Source organism: Caretta caretta, chromosome 4 (genome assembly GCF_965140235.1).
Source record: "Caretta caretta isolate rCarCar2 chromosome 4, rCarCar1.hap1, whole genome shotgun sequence".
In the NCBI taxonomy this organism is placed as follows: domain Eukaryota; kingdom Metazoa; phylum Chordata; order Testudines; family Cheloniidae; genus Caretta; species Caretta caretta.
This window is the reverse complement of record NC_134209.1, coordinates 73,097,903-73,116,156: the sequence shown is the minus strand read 5'-3', so window position 1 is coordinate 73,116,156 and position 18,254 is coordinate 73,097,903. Positions and strand designations below refer to the sequence as shown.

The 18,254-nt window shown below is 39.0% G+C and overlaps 1 long non-coding RNA gene across 4 annotated transcripts in view; it reads right to left on the bottom strand.

Annotated features, from left to right (window-relative positions):
* LOC125635617 (uncharacterized) overlaps nt 1-17,484 on the bottom strand; it is a 191,863-nt gene extending 174,379 nt beyond the window's left edge. The window contains exons 1-3 of one of the 4 annotated variants that reach the window (XR_012668119.1): nt 17,207-17,484; nt 11,738-11,807; nt 1,041-1,160 (exon numbers count right to left, since the gene is read on the bottom strand). This is a non-coding gene — a long non-coding RNA (uncharacterized LOC125635617). The remainder of the gene's footprint in view (nt 1-1,040; nt 1,161-11,737; nt 11,808-17,206) is intronic. The other 3 variants (XR_012668120.1, XR_012668117.1, XR_012668118.1) reach the window with 3 other exon arrangements.
* Nucleotides 17,485-18,254: the final 770 nt, after the last annotated feature.

The window sequence follows — 18,254 nt, the reverse complement described above, 5'->3', positions numbered from 1 at the left end:
TTTAAAATAGTACCAAAATCAATGCCCTAAACCATTCAAGAATAGCTTTTTCTTTAAAATGTGGGTTACAACTAGGATACATCATGGTGTGATGTGGTATAAAGATTATTTAGCACTCATTTCAAATGACCTGCATAACTCCGTTGTGGCTTTGACTTTATTAGAAAATGTGGTCATCCCAAATTCTATCCATCATAATGCTGTTTCTAATTAACTGATATATATAAAACCTTAACTCTGTCTTAATTAAGTTTTTTGTCTTTCAATATGTTTTGCACCGCAGTGGAATCTAATATTTGAAGCTAACTACTGCTATGGACCATTAAATTACAAAAATGAGTTCTCAGCAAATGTGAAACACAGCGAAGAAGAAAAAAAATCACATAATTTAACGGTTTGATGAACCAGAAAAACCAACAAAGGATCATACAATTACCACCTTTGCCACTACCATTCTTCCCAGCGTTACTGGAATACTACCCATCAAAAGAAAACTTCGTTGAGAGCTACATAGGTTCTGTTCCAGCTACACTCTGGGAAAATATTTCAAAGAGCTGTAAAATAATTCGTTGTGAATTTACCTTCTCTTTTCTCTTCATAATTGCTTGCAAACTGATTTTGGTTTCTACAACTATAGTTCAGGTTCATAAGCATTCATCACATATTTCATATGAAAATATTGCAAAACTATGGGCCATTTGTGAATTATTTACTTTGACTACCAGTTCTGCATTATTTGTGATGTGGTCATCTAAGATGCATTGTGTTGATTCTGCTGTGATTGGAAGACTAAGACTTTTCTAGGAGGATTAATAATTATGGTTATGTTACTATCCGTGAATAATGATCATTATGACCCCACAAAAACAGTGAACCAAACTTATGACTTTTCACTCATTGAAATATTTGTGAATTACTTTTTATATTATTTGATCAGCTGTAACTCCAAAATTTTGTTCCTCTTTTTCCTCAGCTGGATGAATGCATATAATTCTTATATATAACTCTGCTATCAGCAGAACAAGAACAAATTTACTTACTCTAAGTGTTAAATGTGGTGGTCAAATATTGTTGTCCTTGAGCAGACCATTTAGATAATCTATTCTGTCTCTTCTTACTTCATTTCACAACAGTGCTCCATCTCACATAGTGCTCGAGTCCTAAAAAACAAGTGCTGGATCTGAATTTCAACCTCAAGAACAACAGTAACATACTTTATATTGAAAAACACCTGAAAAACGCTATTTTTGCTCAAATTATGAGAAAACAAATTATATGCAACATGATCTCCCAGAGCTACTTTCGTATCTTTCTTTACGGCTATGGAGCCAAGGTTTTGTGGACCTGCAGAAGTGGAAAATGGGTGGTAGCAACTCCACTCAATGAGAAGAATCAAATGCTATCCAACATGACCCCTGCCCATGGAATTCCTTAACTTTGTCTTTGTTAAGATAAAGAGATTGATCCCCTTGACTATCATTATAAAGCAGATTTTCTAATCCTTTAATCATTCTTGGGGCTCTTAATAATAGAATCATAGACAATTAGGGTTGGCAGAGACCTCAGGAGGTCATCTAGTCCAATCCCCTGCTCAAAGCAGGACCAGCACCAACTCAAAGCATCCCAGCCAGGGCTTTATCAAGCCAGGCCTTAAAAACCGTTAAGGATAAAGATTCCACCACCTCCCTAGGTAACACATTCAGTGCTTCACCACCCTCCCAGTGAATTAGTTTTTTCCTAATATCCAACCTAGACCTCCACCACTGCAACTTGGGACCATCGCTCCTTGTTCTGTCATCTTCCACCACTGAGAACAGCCGAGCTCCATTCTCTTTGGAACCCCCCTTAAGGTAGCTGAAGGCTGCTATCAAATTCCCCCTCACTCTTCTTTTCTGCAGACTAAATAAGCCCAATTCCCTCAGCCTCTCCTCATAAATCTTGTACCCCAGACCCCTAATCATCTTCCTTGTCCTCCGCTGGACTCTCTCCAATTTGACCACATCCTTTCTGTAGTGGGGGGCCAAAAACTGGATGCAATACTCCAGATGCGGCCTCACCAGTGCCGAATAGAGGAGAATAATCACTTCCCTCGATCTGCTGGCAGTGCTCATACTAATGCAGCCCAATAAGCCGTTAGCCTTCTTGGCAACAAGGACACACTGCTGACTCATATCCAGCTTCTCATCCACTGTAATCCCCAGGTCTTTTTCTGCAGAACTGCTGCTTAGCCAATTGGTCCCCAACCTGTAGCAGTGCATAGGATTCTTCCATCCTAAGTGCAGGGCTCTGATGAGGTTCAACAAGGACAAGTGCAGATTTCTTTTGACCCAATCCTCCTATTGGTCTAGACCTTCCCTTTACTGCCCCAACTGTGTCACTCCTCCAATGGCTGCTTGTGGGACCTGGGCCCACCCTTTACTCTGTGTCCCGGCAAAGAGGACCTTTGTCTGGACCTTCTCTGGAACCTCTCCAATTTATCAGCATCCTTCTTGAATTGTGGACAGCAGTGGTCTCACCAGTACCGAATACAACATCCTACTCCACTTCTACTGAAGATTCCTCTGTTTATGCAACCAAGGATAACATTAGCCCGTTGGCTACAAGTGTCCACAATGGGAGCTCATGTTCAGCTGATAATCCACCATAACTCCTAAATCTTTTTCAGAGTCATTGCTTCCCAGGATAGAGTTCCCCATCCTGTAAGTATAGTCTTTATTCTAGAAGTATACATTTACAGTTAGCTGAATTAAAATGCATATTGTTTCCTTGCACCCAGTTTACCAACCAATCCAGATCATACTGTATTAGTGACCTGTCTTCTTCATTACTTACCACTCCCCCAATTTTGTTGTCATCTGCAAACATTATCAATGATGATTTTATGTTTTCTTCCAGGTCATTGATAAAAATGTTAAATAGTACAGGGCCAAGAACCAATCCCTGTGGAACCCCAGCAGAAACACACCTGCTCAATGATAATTCATCATTTACAATTACATTTTGAGATAGCCAACTTTTAATCAATTTAATGTGTGCCATGTTAATTTTACGTTGATTTAGATTTTTAATTAAAACATTGTATGGTACCAAATCAAACGCCTTCTAGAAGTCTAAGTATATTACATCAACACTATTACTGTTATTAACCAAATGTATAATCTCATAAAAAATATGTATAGTAAATTACTTTGACTGGATTTATTTTACATAAACCCATGCTGATTGGCATTAATTTTGTTCTACTTTTTAAAATTCTTTATTAATCAAGTCGCATATCAGCCACTCCATTATCTTGCCCAGGACTGGTGTCAGACTGACAGGCCTATAATTACCTGGGTCATCCCATTTACCCTTTTTAAATACTGGCACAACATTAACTTTTTTCCAGACTTCTGGAACTTTCCCAGTGTTCCAAGACTTTTCAAAAAGTGGTCTAGCAAGCTCCTCAGCCAGCTCTTTTTTAAACTCTTTGGTTATATGTTATCCAGACATACTGGGTGTCTAACTTTATTAGCTATTGTTAATATCCTCTTGAGATACTAGGATGTTGGTGGTGTGTTTCTGTGCCAGCTGTGGAGTTAATCACCATAGGGCACTAGTGTTTGTTGTGAGTCTCCCAGGGAATGTTACATGGACTTGGATTTAAAACTAGAGAGAAGGGTGTCGAAGGGGAGAGAGGAAAATGATGATTTGCTGCAGGGAGGGGCTTGAATTCAATCAAACTGACTGGCTGTTGTCCAATCATTGACCAGTGCTCTCATGGAGGCACTGGCCAAGTATATCTCAAAGCAGGGGCACTATCTCCTCATGCTGCGTCCCCCACCTCCTCTGCGCCTGCTGTGGAAGGAGAGATGGCCACCCAGGTTACTAAGTCACCATCTCTCCTTCTGGAATTTGAGGGTGGGTTGGGGGATGTTGAGTTCAGACCCAGAGCCCCACTCCAGAAGTAGACTTGGTGGCTAGGTAATAAGAAGTACTAGAATGCTGTTCTGGCTCCCCCCAAAATGCCAGAATGGCATTCCAGAGCATTCCGGCAGGACTCAAGTGCTGATCTAACCATTTCTTGAATAACCAAAGGCAATGGCTGATGATGCTTGATCAGCTCCACTGTTAGCAATTAGACAATAGAATAGTCTATCTACCTATTTTTACAGGATATATCACATGAAAGGATGCAGTTTAAAGTTTTTTTAATAGCAGGAATTTTGAATGCCTAGTTTACCAATGAGTGACAAAAATATTCCTAACCCATCAAGACTTTCTCCTCAGTCAATTGAAAAGACCACCAAAAACCCTAGTGGAAGGTCAGAAAAGTTTGGAGAGTTGGGGACACTCAGCTTCTAGTTAAGGAGCATTCTTGATCTCTTAAGACTCAAATTAACTCAGGCTGGCTGTCACAGGAAAAGGGCAGAAGGATTTTGTTTGTTTTGTTGCTGTGAGAAATTTATTTTATACAATGCAACTGAATTCCAAGAGGGATAGAGTAGTGGAACAGTATGCAGATAAATTCAATTTATTCCATGGCTTGGAGGAATTTATAGGGGTACGCTGCCAACAGATAGTTTGTTTTACATTTTAACTGTACATCTTTCTCAGGATTTGTGTACACATAAAAGCTGTGCCACTTTAACTATACCCAAGAATAAGCTATACTGGCATAAAGCATCTTTGTATCAGTATGTGTGGGTCCACAATAGGGGCTTCCCTTGTATAACTATTTTCGTATTAAAAATAAATAAATATATTACCCCTTATCCAAAATATTTATACTGTGTGTAGATCATGCCTCAGACTCCTTTTCTAGATAGCTGTCCACAAATTCCTAGTTTTGCTTCTCCCTGATGTTACAGGCTGATGTGAATTACAGTCCAAGCTAAATCCTTAAAATAGAAATGAAAAAAGAAAATAATTTCATTGTGTATAAATCCTTGATATGACAGGGGTGAAGACATTAAGTCGTAACCTTCATCCTTGCTTACACAAGCTCAGCTCCCACTTACTTAAATGGTATTTGCCCCCATTTAAGTGCAGGCAAAATTAGGCCAACCGTTCAGGGAGTTACATAGTGCTAGAATGAGAATAGTGTCCACAACATAATGCAAGAGAGGAGCCTCATTGCTGAAAACATAATAAGAAAAACAACTACAGTAGCTGGGAATGTTAGAGTTGGGGCCTTTCCAGTTTGTCTTAATAATTACTTAGAGCAGGGCTGTGCCTATAGAAAGGAAAATGTAGCTGGCAACACTAATCTGGGAATGTATTTAATATCTTAAGTGACTTAAGTCACCTTCAGGAGAATTTATTAACATACTTATGCATTCTAAATGGTTTCTAATTTAGCTGTTACCACTCAAGAAAGAGATCCTGGAATTACTGTGGTTAGTCTGCTGAAAACTTCAGCTCAATGCACAGCAGTGGTCAAAAAAGGCTAATAGTATGTTATGAACTATTAGGAAAGGGATAGGAAATAAGACAGAAAATATCATAATGCCACTACATAAATTGATGGTGCGCCAACACCTTGAATACTGGTTCTGGTCATCCCATCTCAAAAAGGACATAGTGGAACTGGAAAAGGTTCAGAGAAGGGCAACAAAAGTACCCAAAGGTATAGAATGGCTTTCATATGAGAAGATACTAAAAAGATTAGGGCTGTTCATCCTAGAAAAAGACAACTACAGGGGAAAATGACAGAGATTGATAAAAGCATGAATGGTGTGGAAAAAGTGAATAGAGAAGTGTTATTTATACTTTCACACAATACAAAAACCAGGGGTTACCCAATGATATTAATAGGCAGTAGGTTTAATACAAACAAGAGGAAGTACTTTTCATGCTATGCACAACTAACTTGTGAAAATCATTGCAATTTTGAACCCAGTTCAAAAAAACGACTGACTAAGTTCAGGGAGGATAGGCCCATAAATGTCTATTAGCTAAGGGATGCAAGCTCATGCATGGGGCAACCCTAAACCTTTGACTACCAGAAGACAGGAGTGGAAGAGTGAGGTGGATCCCTCCCATAACTGCCCTGTTCTATACATTGCCCCTGAAGCTATGGAATGGGCCATTGCCAGAGTCAGGATACTGGGCAAGATGGACCATGGCCTGACCTAACATGGCAGCTTCTATGTCCGTTAGGGGTTTGATCTACCAAATGGCTAAAGGATTTTTATAGCGAAAAAGTGAATTAATGCAATTTGGATCTGAAGCTCATAAAGAAAAAAAACCTTGAATAAAAGAACTGGATTTACTGACAATTAAAGAAACTTAACCAATTTAAATTACTGATTTTAATCATGATTTAAATCAGTAAACAGAAACCTTTATTTAAATTATCCAATTTAATCTTGTTTTGCATTTGTACTTTTTAGTTATTTTCCTAAACAAAGATTGATTCTCATTGGGTGGTAGCCATTAAAACATAAGAACAGCGATACTGCATCAGACCAAAGGTTCATCTAGCCCAGTATCCTGTCTTTCTGACAGTGGCCAATGCCAGGTGCCCCAGAGGGAATGACAGAACAGGTAATCATCAAGTGATCCATCCCCTGTTGCCCATTCCCAGCTTCTGGCAAACAGAGGCTAGGGACACCATCCCTGCACATCCTGGCTAATAGCCATTGATGGACCTATCCTCCATGAATTTATCTAGTTCTTTTTTGAACCCCGTTATAGTCTTGGCCTTCACAGCATCCTCTGGCAAAGAGTTCCGCAGGCTGACCGTGTGCTGTGTGAAGAAATACTTCCTTTTGTTTCTTTTAATCCTGCCGCCTATTAATTTCATTTGGTGACCCATAGTTCTTGTGTTATGAGAAGGAGTAAACAACACTTCCTTATTTACTTTCTCCACACCAGTCATGGTTTTATAAACCTCTATCATATCCCCCCTTAGTTGTCTCTTTTCCAAGCTGAAAAGTCCCAGGCTTATTAATCTTTCCTCATATGGAAGCCATTCCATACCCCTAGTCATTTTTGTTGCCCTTTTCTGAACCTTTTCCAATTTCAATATATCTTTTTTGAGATGGGGCAATGACATCTGCACACAGTATTCGAGTTGGATGCCCATGGATGCCAAACACCCACTAATTTTTTTCTGTGTCGATGCCTATGCTGGATACATAAGAAAAAAGGTAAGTTTATTAAAACTAACTGATTTATTTAAAAAGAAGGAAGCATTATCTGTAGTTAATTAATTGAACTGATTGTTTCTGGTCTTTAGTTTTTAGAACTAGTAGATCTCATCCTGTTACATCTAGTTTTTATTGGCAGAGATAAACAAGAAAATATTTTTTCTCCACCATGCAAGAGGGTACTGCGGTCAAAAGCTAGTTTAGGCCTTTAGCAAACTGTGGTTCCTGGAGTTTAACCATTGACTTCCATCAGTTCAGTAGTTTGAATTTCTTTGAAACTTCAGCAGTAAACATACTGTTTCAATACTTTTTAAGTTTAATTTAAATGATTTTAATAGATTATAGTAAAGTTAGGCCTTAATATAATTTCAATTTAATTGTAAATTTTTATTTAAAAAAAACTGTATTCAGTGTAAATAAAAATCTGATTTACATTAAAATATGGTGGTTTTTTGATTTTATTTTTAAATCATCAAGTTAATGAGAGTAATTCTGCTAAGATCCTACAAAATTCTTTAAATATATAGGCCTAAAACTGCTCAAGTTAATTTTCCAAGCACTTTGGGCTACTCATTTGCACACAGGCACTTTTGTGATGGATACCATTGGCATTTCAGTTCTTACTTCCTTCTGAAGAGATGAAGGAAACAAAGTTTGCCATTGACTTTGCATCTTTAGAACACTTCCTGCAGAAGATGGGGTTATTTCTGGGAGGCGATCTTTCTCCAACATTACAGCATGACTCATATTATAGCCAGAGATAATTCAAATGACCATCTTGATTACATGGCTACAAGAGTAGTGGGTTTCTAAGCAAAGAAAGCAAATGTAATCACTCAAACACCTTCTTTTTTCCCCTCATCTTCCCTTGGATGCAAAGCATCACCTGGTGTTCTTTGTTTGCTTTTCTCTGTTAACTAGTTTGTTTCCCTGGTTTTCTTTGTTCTTCTTTTGTTACCAAATAGGTAATATCCTTGTTCCAAACTTCTCTTCCTCAGCATTTATCAATGTCTGCTTTACACTGTCTTTTGTGTAATGTTTCTTTCAATATTGATTTCTGAGCTTTGTTGTTATTAGATTTTAGAACAATACTTTTAAAACTTCTCTAAATTTGATTGCATATATTTTTTATACTTGGTGTGATAGACAACAATTGTTGTAGTTCACTATTGATATTTATGTTGAAATGATGATTTACCAGAAGCCCCTATTATAAAAATAGTTTTAATAAATATTCATTAAGGTTATTTTTCTGAATAAAATATGTTCCTTAGGAAGCTGCTATAAGTTCTTCCTGAATCTTCTATCATTCGAACTTGTTCATTATTTAATTCAAAATACTTATTACTCTGAGAATGAATGAAATCACTTCCTTGTATCTTTTTCAGACATATTAAGTGCAGTTGTAGTCTGAAATGTGAATATGTAACAATGGACCCTTCTTTCTCAAACATACATACTGTACTCCTTGATCCTGGACCTGAACTGGCTGCTTTGTACTGCTGTGATTTAACCAGCTCTTTAAGGTCAAAGGCTTCTTCATGTAGACTATACATATGGTGGCAGTTTCTACATGGGCCAGTACAGTCCTGAACCAAGTGCAGGGGCTGTGTATTGGAAAAGGCAGCATAGACAAGACATTCCTACACGCTAGTGAACTTTGGTTGCCATGGGCAGCTGGTGTAAGTTACAGCAGCTCTCAGGGGCTCAGACTGGTGCAGGTCAGCCACAGGATCTGTGGGAGGCAAAGGTGACTTAAAACTAACATTTTCTTTCTTCCCCTCATCTTGCACCAAACAGCATGACCAGACAGGAGGATTTGTCCCTCTCTGTTTATTCAGAGAAATAGCTGCTGACTTTAGCAACTAATACAAGCTTTTGCTGCTTTTCAGCCCTTTTAGCCCTGTAACTAAGTCAGAGTGAACTAGGTTTTGTCTTTCTCTTACATCTTGTTTACTAAATTACTGTGCGACTCCCACATGAAAGGACTAGAGGTAGCACAGGTGCTGCAAATAGACTAATTGGAACCACTGGGGTTGCATAGGTGTCAATGAGGGCCTGATTTGCTATTATGAAGATATGTTTAAAGGAAGCTTTGAGCTTGAATATGAGCTTGAATATGAGGTTGAGATAGCAGAATTGGTCTCATGTTTTTTCTTATCAAATGAGCATATTTGCTATGGAAGTTGTCAAGGTTCCTTCCCCACTCTGAACTCTAGGGTACAGATGTGCGGACCTGCATGAAAAACCCCCTAAGCTTATTTTTACCAGCTTAGGTTAAAACTTCCCCAAGGTACAAACTATTTTTCCCTTTGTCCCTGGACTTTATAGCTGCCACCAAGCGTCTAACAAAATATAACCGGGAAAGAGCCCAATTGGAAACATCTTTCCCCCACAAATCCCCCCAAGCCCTACACACTCTTTCCTGGGGAAGGCTTGATAAAAATCCTCACCAATTTGCATAGGTGAACACCGACCCAAACCCTTGGATCTTAAGAACAATGAAAAATCAATCAGGTTCTTAAAAGAAGAATTTTAATTGAAGAAAAAGTAAAAGAATCACCTCTGTAAAATCAGGATGGTAAATACCTTACAGAGTAATCAGATTCAAAACATAGAGAATCCCTCTAGGCAAAACCTTAAGTTACAAAAAGACACAAAAACAGGAATATACATTCCATTCAGCACAACTTAATTTATCAGCCATTTAAACAAAACAGAATCTAATGCACATCTAACGAGATTACTTATTAACCCTTTACAGGAGTTCTGACCTGCATTCCTGCTCTGGTCCCGGCAAAAGACACATACAGACAGAGAGAACCCTTTGTTTTCCCCCACTCCAGCTTTGAAAGTATTTTGACAGAATCTTTGAAAATCCTTCAATTTTGTTTTAGAGGATTTTTTTTAACAGAGTAAAATCAAGTCAGATTTACTGATATGCTCTGACATTTTGCATGCCACTGATTCAAAGCAGGTGTAAACCCAATATAACTAGTTAAATTGCATGTAAAGCTATTTTACAATCTGAAGCAGTGCAAAGCAGCCAGAACAAATGATCCTGGCCCTGTTATCTGTTGTCTTTGTATATAGAAAATTCCACACAGGGCTAGATTGACCATTGTGCACTATAGCTTTGTACACATCACTCCCAGATTTGGAGGTCACATGTTGGTGTCAGTCATGTCACTACAGCTAGCCAGAGAAGTACACATGGAGTAGACTGCCTGCAGGTTTAGCTCCCACCCCTGGGAGGGGAATGTGTGGAGAAATTCCTTCCCCGAGACAGATCCTAGCCTACCTCATGACAGGAAGCTGTGGGCCAGGGAACAGGGGGCCCCCAACTTACACCAAGAGAAGTTGTAGGTCCTTCATCGACTCAGCAGATGGATCAGCTTGTTGGCCCCTACCTTCCACACCCCAAGCAGGCATAGTTCCAGAATGAAGGTGGTGTCCTTGGTGCCAGATAGGGGTGTGCTAAAGGCCCCAGACTGTTCTAATCCAAGTCTGATTACACTGATACTGTAAATTTGACACTCTTACGGCATGACTATACTGTCCTGCAGTTTGGGCTCTTTGGGACCTTTCAGCTCATGCCCACAGTGTCCACCTGAGGGAGATACAGTGCAGCACGTTAGAGCATACTGCTATTCACACAACCTTTAGGTGAACAGAGCTGCATTTGGTGCAATTCTGGGTAAAGTGGCAAAAGTGGCTTTGCAGCCCCTAGATCTTGAGGTTAGTTTGCACTGGCCAGGCCCTTGCACAGCTAACACAATGTAAGAGCCTCTCTTTACTTATCTCCCCCAAGCCGTACCCCTTTTCCCTGGACATGTCCTTCAGCAGGGCTTGGAATTGCTGGAAAGCTCCAGGTTCCAGCTTGCCAGCTGTAGGCCCATTTAGCATCTCCAGAGTGGACCTACAATTTTTATGAATTTGTTTGTTATTCAGCATGATTCAACCAATAACTTATATAAGCATTGTCCCACCTGTGCAACCTAGGACCCACCCTTCACCTGCAGTGGCATTTCTTCACTACAGGAACAGCAACTGGGGTACATCTCCGCGTGTGGGTCAGCCCCACTACACGCTTTTCCTGCCACACACAGAGTCCTCCATTGGGGGGATTTTGGTGGGGACTTCCAGTGCAGTGCATCTTGGAGTGAACACTTTATTAAGATGCAGGGGGCAATTCACCTCTTTCAAAGTAATCGTTTCAGGCTGTCTGCAGACTCAAGTAGATACCACTGCATCACTTACACTTGACGCACGTTTTCATATTTTTCTTTGCAACCAGGTTGGCTAGATAGAAACCTTTTTATAAAAATAAAAGTTTTGAGTCTGTTGGCTACTAAAGAAGTCCTGGGCAAGAGACAAAATATTGTCCTGAGTAGAGAGGCAGGAAAATTTGCAGATGACACACAATTATTTAGGTTAGTCAGCACCCGAGAAGTCACTGAGGGACCTCAGAAAAAAATGATCAAGCTAGGTAAATGGGTAATTGTATGGCATATGAAATTCAATATCAATAAATGAAAAGTATGGCCTGCACATTGGAGGGAAAATTTTAAAGTTTTTCTAAACCTTACACAGTTCTAAATTACCTGTATCAACTCAAGAAAGGAATCTGATGCCATTGTAAACAGCACAGTGAATACTCTGTTCAATGTGCAGCTGCAATCAAAAAAGTAAATGAGATGTTAGATTGCCTAAGAAATAGGATAATGAATAATACAGAAAACATAACATATTTATATAAATCGGTGGATCATAATTCATAAATAGGTGTTTCGTCTCAGCTTCTCCTCTTTTACCCTTCTCCTGGGCTGCACTGGTTGGATATTTGGGACAGAGGGAGTCATCCTTTCACAGATGTTTCCTCAGGGTCAGGCAGAGCCAGACAAACTTCTGTTCTGCTCCTCCCCAGGGTTCACCCTCGCTTGGAAGAGAAACAGGCAATGGAGGATCCAAAGCGTTCTTCTCTTTCCCCTGCAATGCAGCGGGCAGTCCGTAGTGGACCTGCTGAGCAACTGCTGCAGGGGACAGCATCTAGTCGAAGGGCTCCTGGTTTACACTACAATGCTCCTGCAGCTACATGGGGATAAGTGGGAATCAAGGCCCCCTACTGCCTCTCCATAGGGATGGGGATGGTTCAGATGTGAGGTTGAAACTCATAAGGTGGGGCTCAGCTGATGTATTTTAAATGCATAATCAAATGTGTATTTTCTTTTTAGCCCAGTTGCTCTGAAAGGCACAGTTTGAGGCTACAGGTTGGTCACCACTAGTTTATATGGACATCTTTCAGTCTGTGTTTGCTTGTGAACTATTTGCCATGATTATTGCTGCAAGTATTCACATTCCTAATTTGCTTTTCATTCTGATTTACTATTTCAGTTAATATAAAACTGGTGACTTGATTGCCATGCTAATTGCAAACTAGGCGACTGTTCTGGGAAGGGAGTTATCTGAATGGGTATTCTCTGTTTTTGCCTGTAGATATTTGAAATCAAGTTTACCACCAACACAATTTGATTAAAAACAGACTAAACAATTTGTTGAAAGCTCTATCATTACCAGAGTAATATTACTCTTCAGTGCTACAATTTTGACTCGTAGTATAATGACTGTACATTATGTGTGCACACTGAATTGAAAATTTCTCAAAATTACATTACAATATCCACAAAATATTGAAGCTAATTTGCAATGTTGAACTCATGGGTTGTCTTCCTCTCTCAATGTGCATGTAGTTAACTAATACTTTAACGCTAACAGGAGAGTTATACACGTACCTCCTGGGGAGAGTATATTCAATGAGGTCTATTATATCACTAACTAGATAGCTGAATATAAATGGTGATTGTCCATTCATTATTAGGCTATTTCTAACATATTTCATTTATAACAGGTAGCATAAAATGTTGGGGGAGGTTGGCTTATGCTTTTCCATTATCTATAATATGTATTTTACTATATTTCAAAGCCTTTTCTAAACAGCAGTTAAATGAAAGCTTCATTATCTGGAACCAAAATCTAGACAGGTTTCTGAAACATAATCTTAACATTCACACAGCTGTAATTACTACTAAATCAATATTATAGATTCAAACTAATTATAGTACATGAATTAGAGCTGTAATAAACAGACCCTCACTTGGCTAATTAGTAGATTTGAGTTGGTTTATATTAAAACTGACAAAGATTCCTAGCCCTTGCTAGTCTGACACAAATACAGAGCACTAGAAGCAGACTTGCACCTTGTGCGATAATTTACATGTGTGCTAAATTGATGTAAAAATACTAACCATTCAGAATGGGAATAAATAAATATTACAGAGAACTTTAAATGTCCCTTCTCTAGACAGTATCCAAATTTTTGAAAGATGCATTTTATGTTACAAGAATTTTTACAGTCTGATTTGGATTAGGATTTTCAATAAGGGCAGAGTCAAAACTGTTCTTCTCACCAAAATAAGATATTTTAAAAGGTTTCTGTTTCATATCCCCTTTTGTTAATTGGATGGGGCCCTGTGACTTATTTTTTGGGATTGTAACTCCCTTTTCCAACAGGGCTGCTGTTACAAATGAAGGTTATTATAACATCTCAATTCTAGGGAGGTAATGAGGTGGCAAACATTAACGCTCCAAGAAACAGTCAGCAGGGACTCTCCATGTTTTCTGTATCCAGTGCTCTTTGAAATCATGCCCTCAAGAACAAGAAGCCACCAGAGGACCAAAGTTAGGTAGCAAAATCTGTTGCCTTAAGGTTGCAGATCTCTCTCCAAATCATTCAGGTTAGACTTGCCTCCCCACAGTCAGCAGAGGGGAAGGTCATCCCTCCCATGGATATTCTAAGATCTGTAAGGTTATTGTAAATAACCAACTGAACATGAACCCCACTGAGATGAGGTGGCAAAAAAGAGCTAACACAATAATTTAATATATTAACTGGGGAATATGGACAAGGAGGTGGATAGTACCTCTGTCCAGTTCTAATGTCCACCTTTTAAAAAGAATGCTGAAAAACTGGAGATGGTTGATAAGAGCTACAAAAATCATTTGTGGTCTAGAAAACAATGTTAGTGAAAGAATAAAGAAGCTCAGTTTGTTTAGGTTATCTTAGAGAAGGCTAAGAGGCCATTTAAACATAACCTAAAAATACCTACACAGGGAAAAGAAATCTGATAGTAGCTGGTGTGACACTATGCCCCCATATTCTTCATAGAGATATTGTTATAATGTAATTATGGAATAACTAAGTATTTTATGTGACATGGGTCATGTAAGAGATCATTGGAAGGGTTATGATTTACTGAATATGATTATCCTATTTCTATGCATGTATCATTTCTGTATCTGAAGTTAGAAATATTGACTATGTATGTGTACTATAAATTGTGTTTATACATGGGGAATGCCCACTAGACAGAATACAATCAGTCCAGAGGGCTAGCTGGGAACAAGTCAATGGGCCATTAGGTAGAACAATAGGTCTTTGAAGATGCTAATCACCCACATTCCTGGAAAGCCTTCCTGTGGATGCTGCAAATAGACTTTGAGTTATGGCTGCAGGGTCATGTGATCATGTCCCCTGATACTGGATTCCATGTTAAAAACTAGTATTTTTCCATTGGCCAGGGGTGGGAATCACACTGGAAGACAAAGGATTCTGGCCATATGTAAAATCTATTTAAGGCAGGGGAGTGATATAATCGTGGTTTGTTCTTCACTGTCTCCCTGCCCATGATGGCTGCTATAAACTCCTAAGATTGAACTGGGGAAGAAAGGACTGATCCCAGGCTAGAAGGTGTCTGGTCTGTGAAAGAAATACCTGGAGATTTAAGCTGCAAGCAAGACTTGCATGCCTTCAAGAACCTCTGCAATCTGCCTAAAACAACATTTAGGGTGAGAATTTGCTAGTTATACCAGTTTCTTTTAGTATATTAAGCTTAGCTTGCATGTTTGCTTCATTTGCTAGGTAATCTGCTTTGATCTGTTTGCTATCCCCTATAATCACATAAAATCTACCTTTTGTAGTTAATAAACTTGTTCTATTTTGTCTTAACCCAGTGTGTGGAATTCATAACTGGGGAGCAAAAAGCTGTTGCATATCACTTTTCACATGGAGGGAGGGAGCGAATTTCATGAGCTATGCTGTAAAGTTCAAGATAGTGTAATTTTGGGTTTGCACTCTAGAGGGGGGTGTCCACTTGAGTATCTGGGCAACTCCTTAGCTGAGCTTTCCTATGCAGAGCTGATCTCAGCATCTCTGTGAAATTGCAGCTGGGTGTATTCCTACCAGTGTGGGTGTGCTGGAAAGGAGTTTGAGAACTTGTTACAGCAGCACAGTGAAAAGGGAATCCAGGCTGGTGGGTCAGGCGAGCTCAGTGGATCCCAGTTCCAAGTGGTGCCCCTGGGAGAACCCATCACAGCTGGGTCTTTAATCTCACAGACACAGGCATAACACAATCCAGTGGCTGGAAGCTGAAGTCAACAATGTTCAAATGGGAATTAAGATGCAAATTTTTAATGGTGAAGATAATTAGTCATTGGAACCAATTACCTAGAGATTTGGCAAATTCTTTATTACTTGGAGGCTTTTGGTCAAGACCGGATGTTTTTCTAAAAGATAAATGAAGTTATTGGGCTCAATACAGGACTCAGGGTAGAATTCCATGTCCAGCTCATATTCTTATCTAATTCATATTCCTCCATGAAAATAAATTGTAACTGATTTTCATTTCCCAACATTCAAAGGTTAAAAGAATTTTGAGGCCTATTCCTATTCTGTTCAGACCTCAATTAGAAGCACAGACTTAAATAAACCACATGCTAGGTATAATTTTGCCAACCATTCAGTACAATTTTATGTTGTTCATTGAAAATGTCCTCAGGACAGAATGAATAAGGAGGCTAAAATAACTCCTCATCCCTCTAGAGAACGAATGTAGTTTATATATCTCTGTTCATGCATTTAGGAAGATCCATGAGAAGTTTGTATATGCTGTCTATATATTAAGGTGCTGTAGGATTTCAGCCCTATTGCATTATTCACTCAGCTTTTAAAAAGCACAACTTTACAAATTGTTTTTAAGGCAAACACACATTATGAATTCTATCTGTTTAGTATAGCACCTAGCACAGCCATGGTCCTAAAAAGGTAAACAGAGATCCTCAAATGAGACACACTTTATATGTACAAATTGTTGTTAAAAATCTACTCAATACACTTATAGAGAAGCTTGAAGCAGTTTTTAAAAGAGAAATCCTGATTCTGCTTATTCTTGCAATGTTGAATACTAGAGCAAATTGGCAGTAACAGCCTCCAGGCCCCCCACAAGGGGCCTTCAAAATCACATCTTCTTTGGCAACAGCATAACGAGACATGCAAGCTGCTCTTTGCCAACTTAATGTTCTTGGCAGGGCACAGTTTTACTAAGAACAAAACACCGGTAGTCAGAAATGAGAAACTTAGGAAAACTGAGAAAATGCAGCATAAAATCCAAACACAAATCCAATGAAGCAGGTCAGAGATCTCAGATATGTCATTTCTCTAAAAGTGCCAGACCTCATGCATTGGCATAGAATTTTCAATGTGAAATCATTCCTCTTGAGCATATTTCCTTTCCTGTTTACACTGAGTACTTTGGATTTTTTAGATTGTGAGTCCCTACCCAGGGTATTCCAACTTCAGGCCACTATAAAGGAAGGGGAACTTGTACTCATTCTTAAACCACTGGAATTGTGCCCATTTATGTCAGTGGATTTGGTCAAGTAAAAACCTCCTTTTTCTCCCCCTTCTCTTGTATTCATATTTTCATTATGATTCTGCTGGATATGAACTTTGAAGGCAGGGCACAGTTTTACTAAGAACAAAACACCGGTAGTCAGAAATGAGAAGCTTAGGAAAACTGAGAAAATGCAGCATAAAATCCTGCAAAGGACTATCCTGTTGCTGGATTCACGTTGAAATGGAAAGTGTCAGTCAATGCTGTTACAGTGGTATCTCTGAGCAGTGAATTTCTGAAATATATTTAAATAGTTCACAACAACACTATGCAGATGCCACTTACCTGTCTGCTCTGCTTCTACTCACTATGCCTTGTAGGCCTGGGTTCCCTTTCTTCCATCTCTCAAAGTGAGACAGTGGAAAGGAGTTTTTCCATTATTGGAATGGGTGGGTTCCTTCTTCCATTCCTTCCCATGAAGCATGGAGTGAAGGATAGATTGATGGACAAAGGAGAGCCTCAGTGTTCAAATGTCTTCCGAATATTCCCTGTCCTGAATACAAATATCACCAGTTTCCAAGTAATGGGCTAGTCCTAATCCTCCCTCCCTCCCCTGCTTACACTAGTTCTTTGTTTCACTCCCATATTGGGTCTTGTCTATAAGACCGTAAGCTTTTGCAGGCAGGGTTTGTTTCTTGCTACAGCACAAAGGGGTCCTGATGTGTCTGTATCATAGTAGAGCTTAGAAGCCCTGAACAAAAAATAATATTAATCATCCATCCCTACTTTGCAGACTTGTGGTTTTATTACAGCTGATCTATATTTTTCATCATCAAATGTGAGCATCTTTTAAGGGAACTTCAATCAAAAGTGTCAACCCTTTCAGGATTGCTCTAAAAATTGTACACCAGAAATAATTACTCATCATTTGCAGTACTACCTTAGATTACTTTTAACCCTTAGAAATAAGGGTAGATGAACTTGGAGGAGAACAGTATGAAGTTTTATCAACTTAGTGAAATACAAGGTTTATTTGGGTTCACAAAAATATAATTGTTCAAATTTGTAAACTCTTTTCTTATGATTTCAACTCATTTACCCCCAAAAGTTGTGTATATAATTTAAAAAAACAAATGGTTTGTGCACAGGTAGTATCAACGCAGAGACCAGGCAGCAAAACAGTCTCTAATCTTCTGGCAGTTTTCTGCTAAAGAGAATCATAATTAAACCAGATATTCAGGCCCAAAGAGTTTCGTGAAGTGACACCACCAGAAAGATTTAATTTAGTGTATTTCACTAAATGATTTATTTAATGCAGTCTCCAAGAAAGCGCTGAAGTCACAGACCTGACTATAACGTAATGCACTTGAAACAGACACTTTGCCATGGCTGA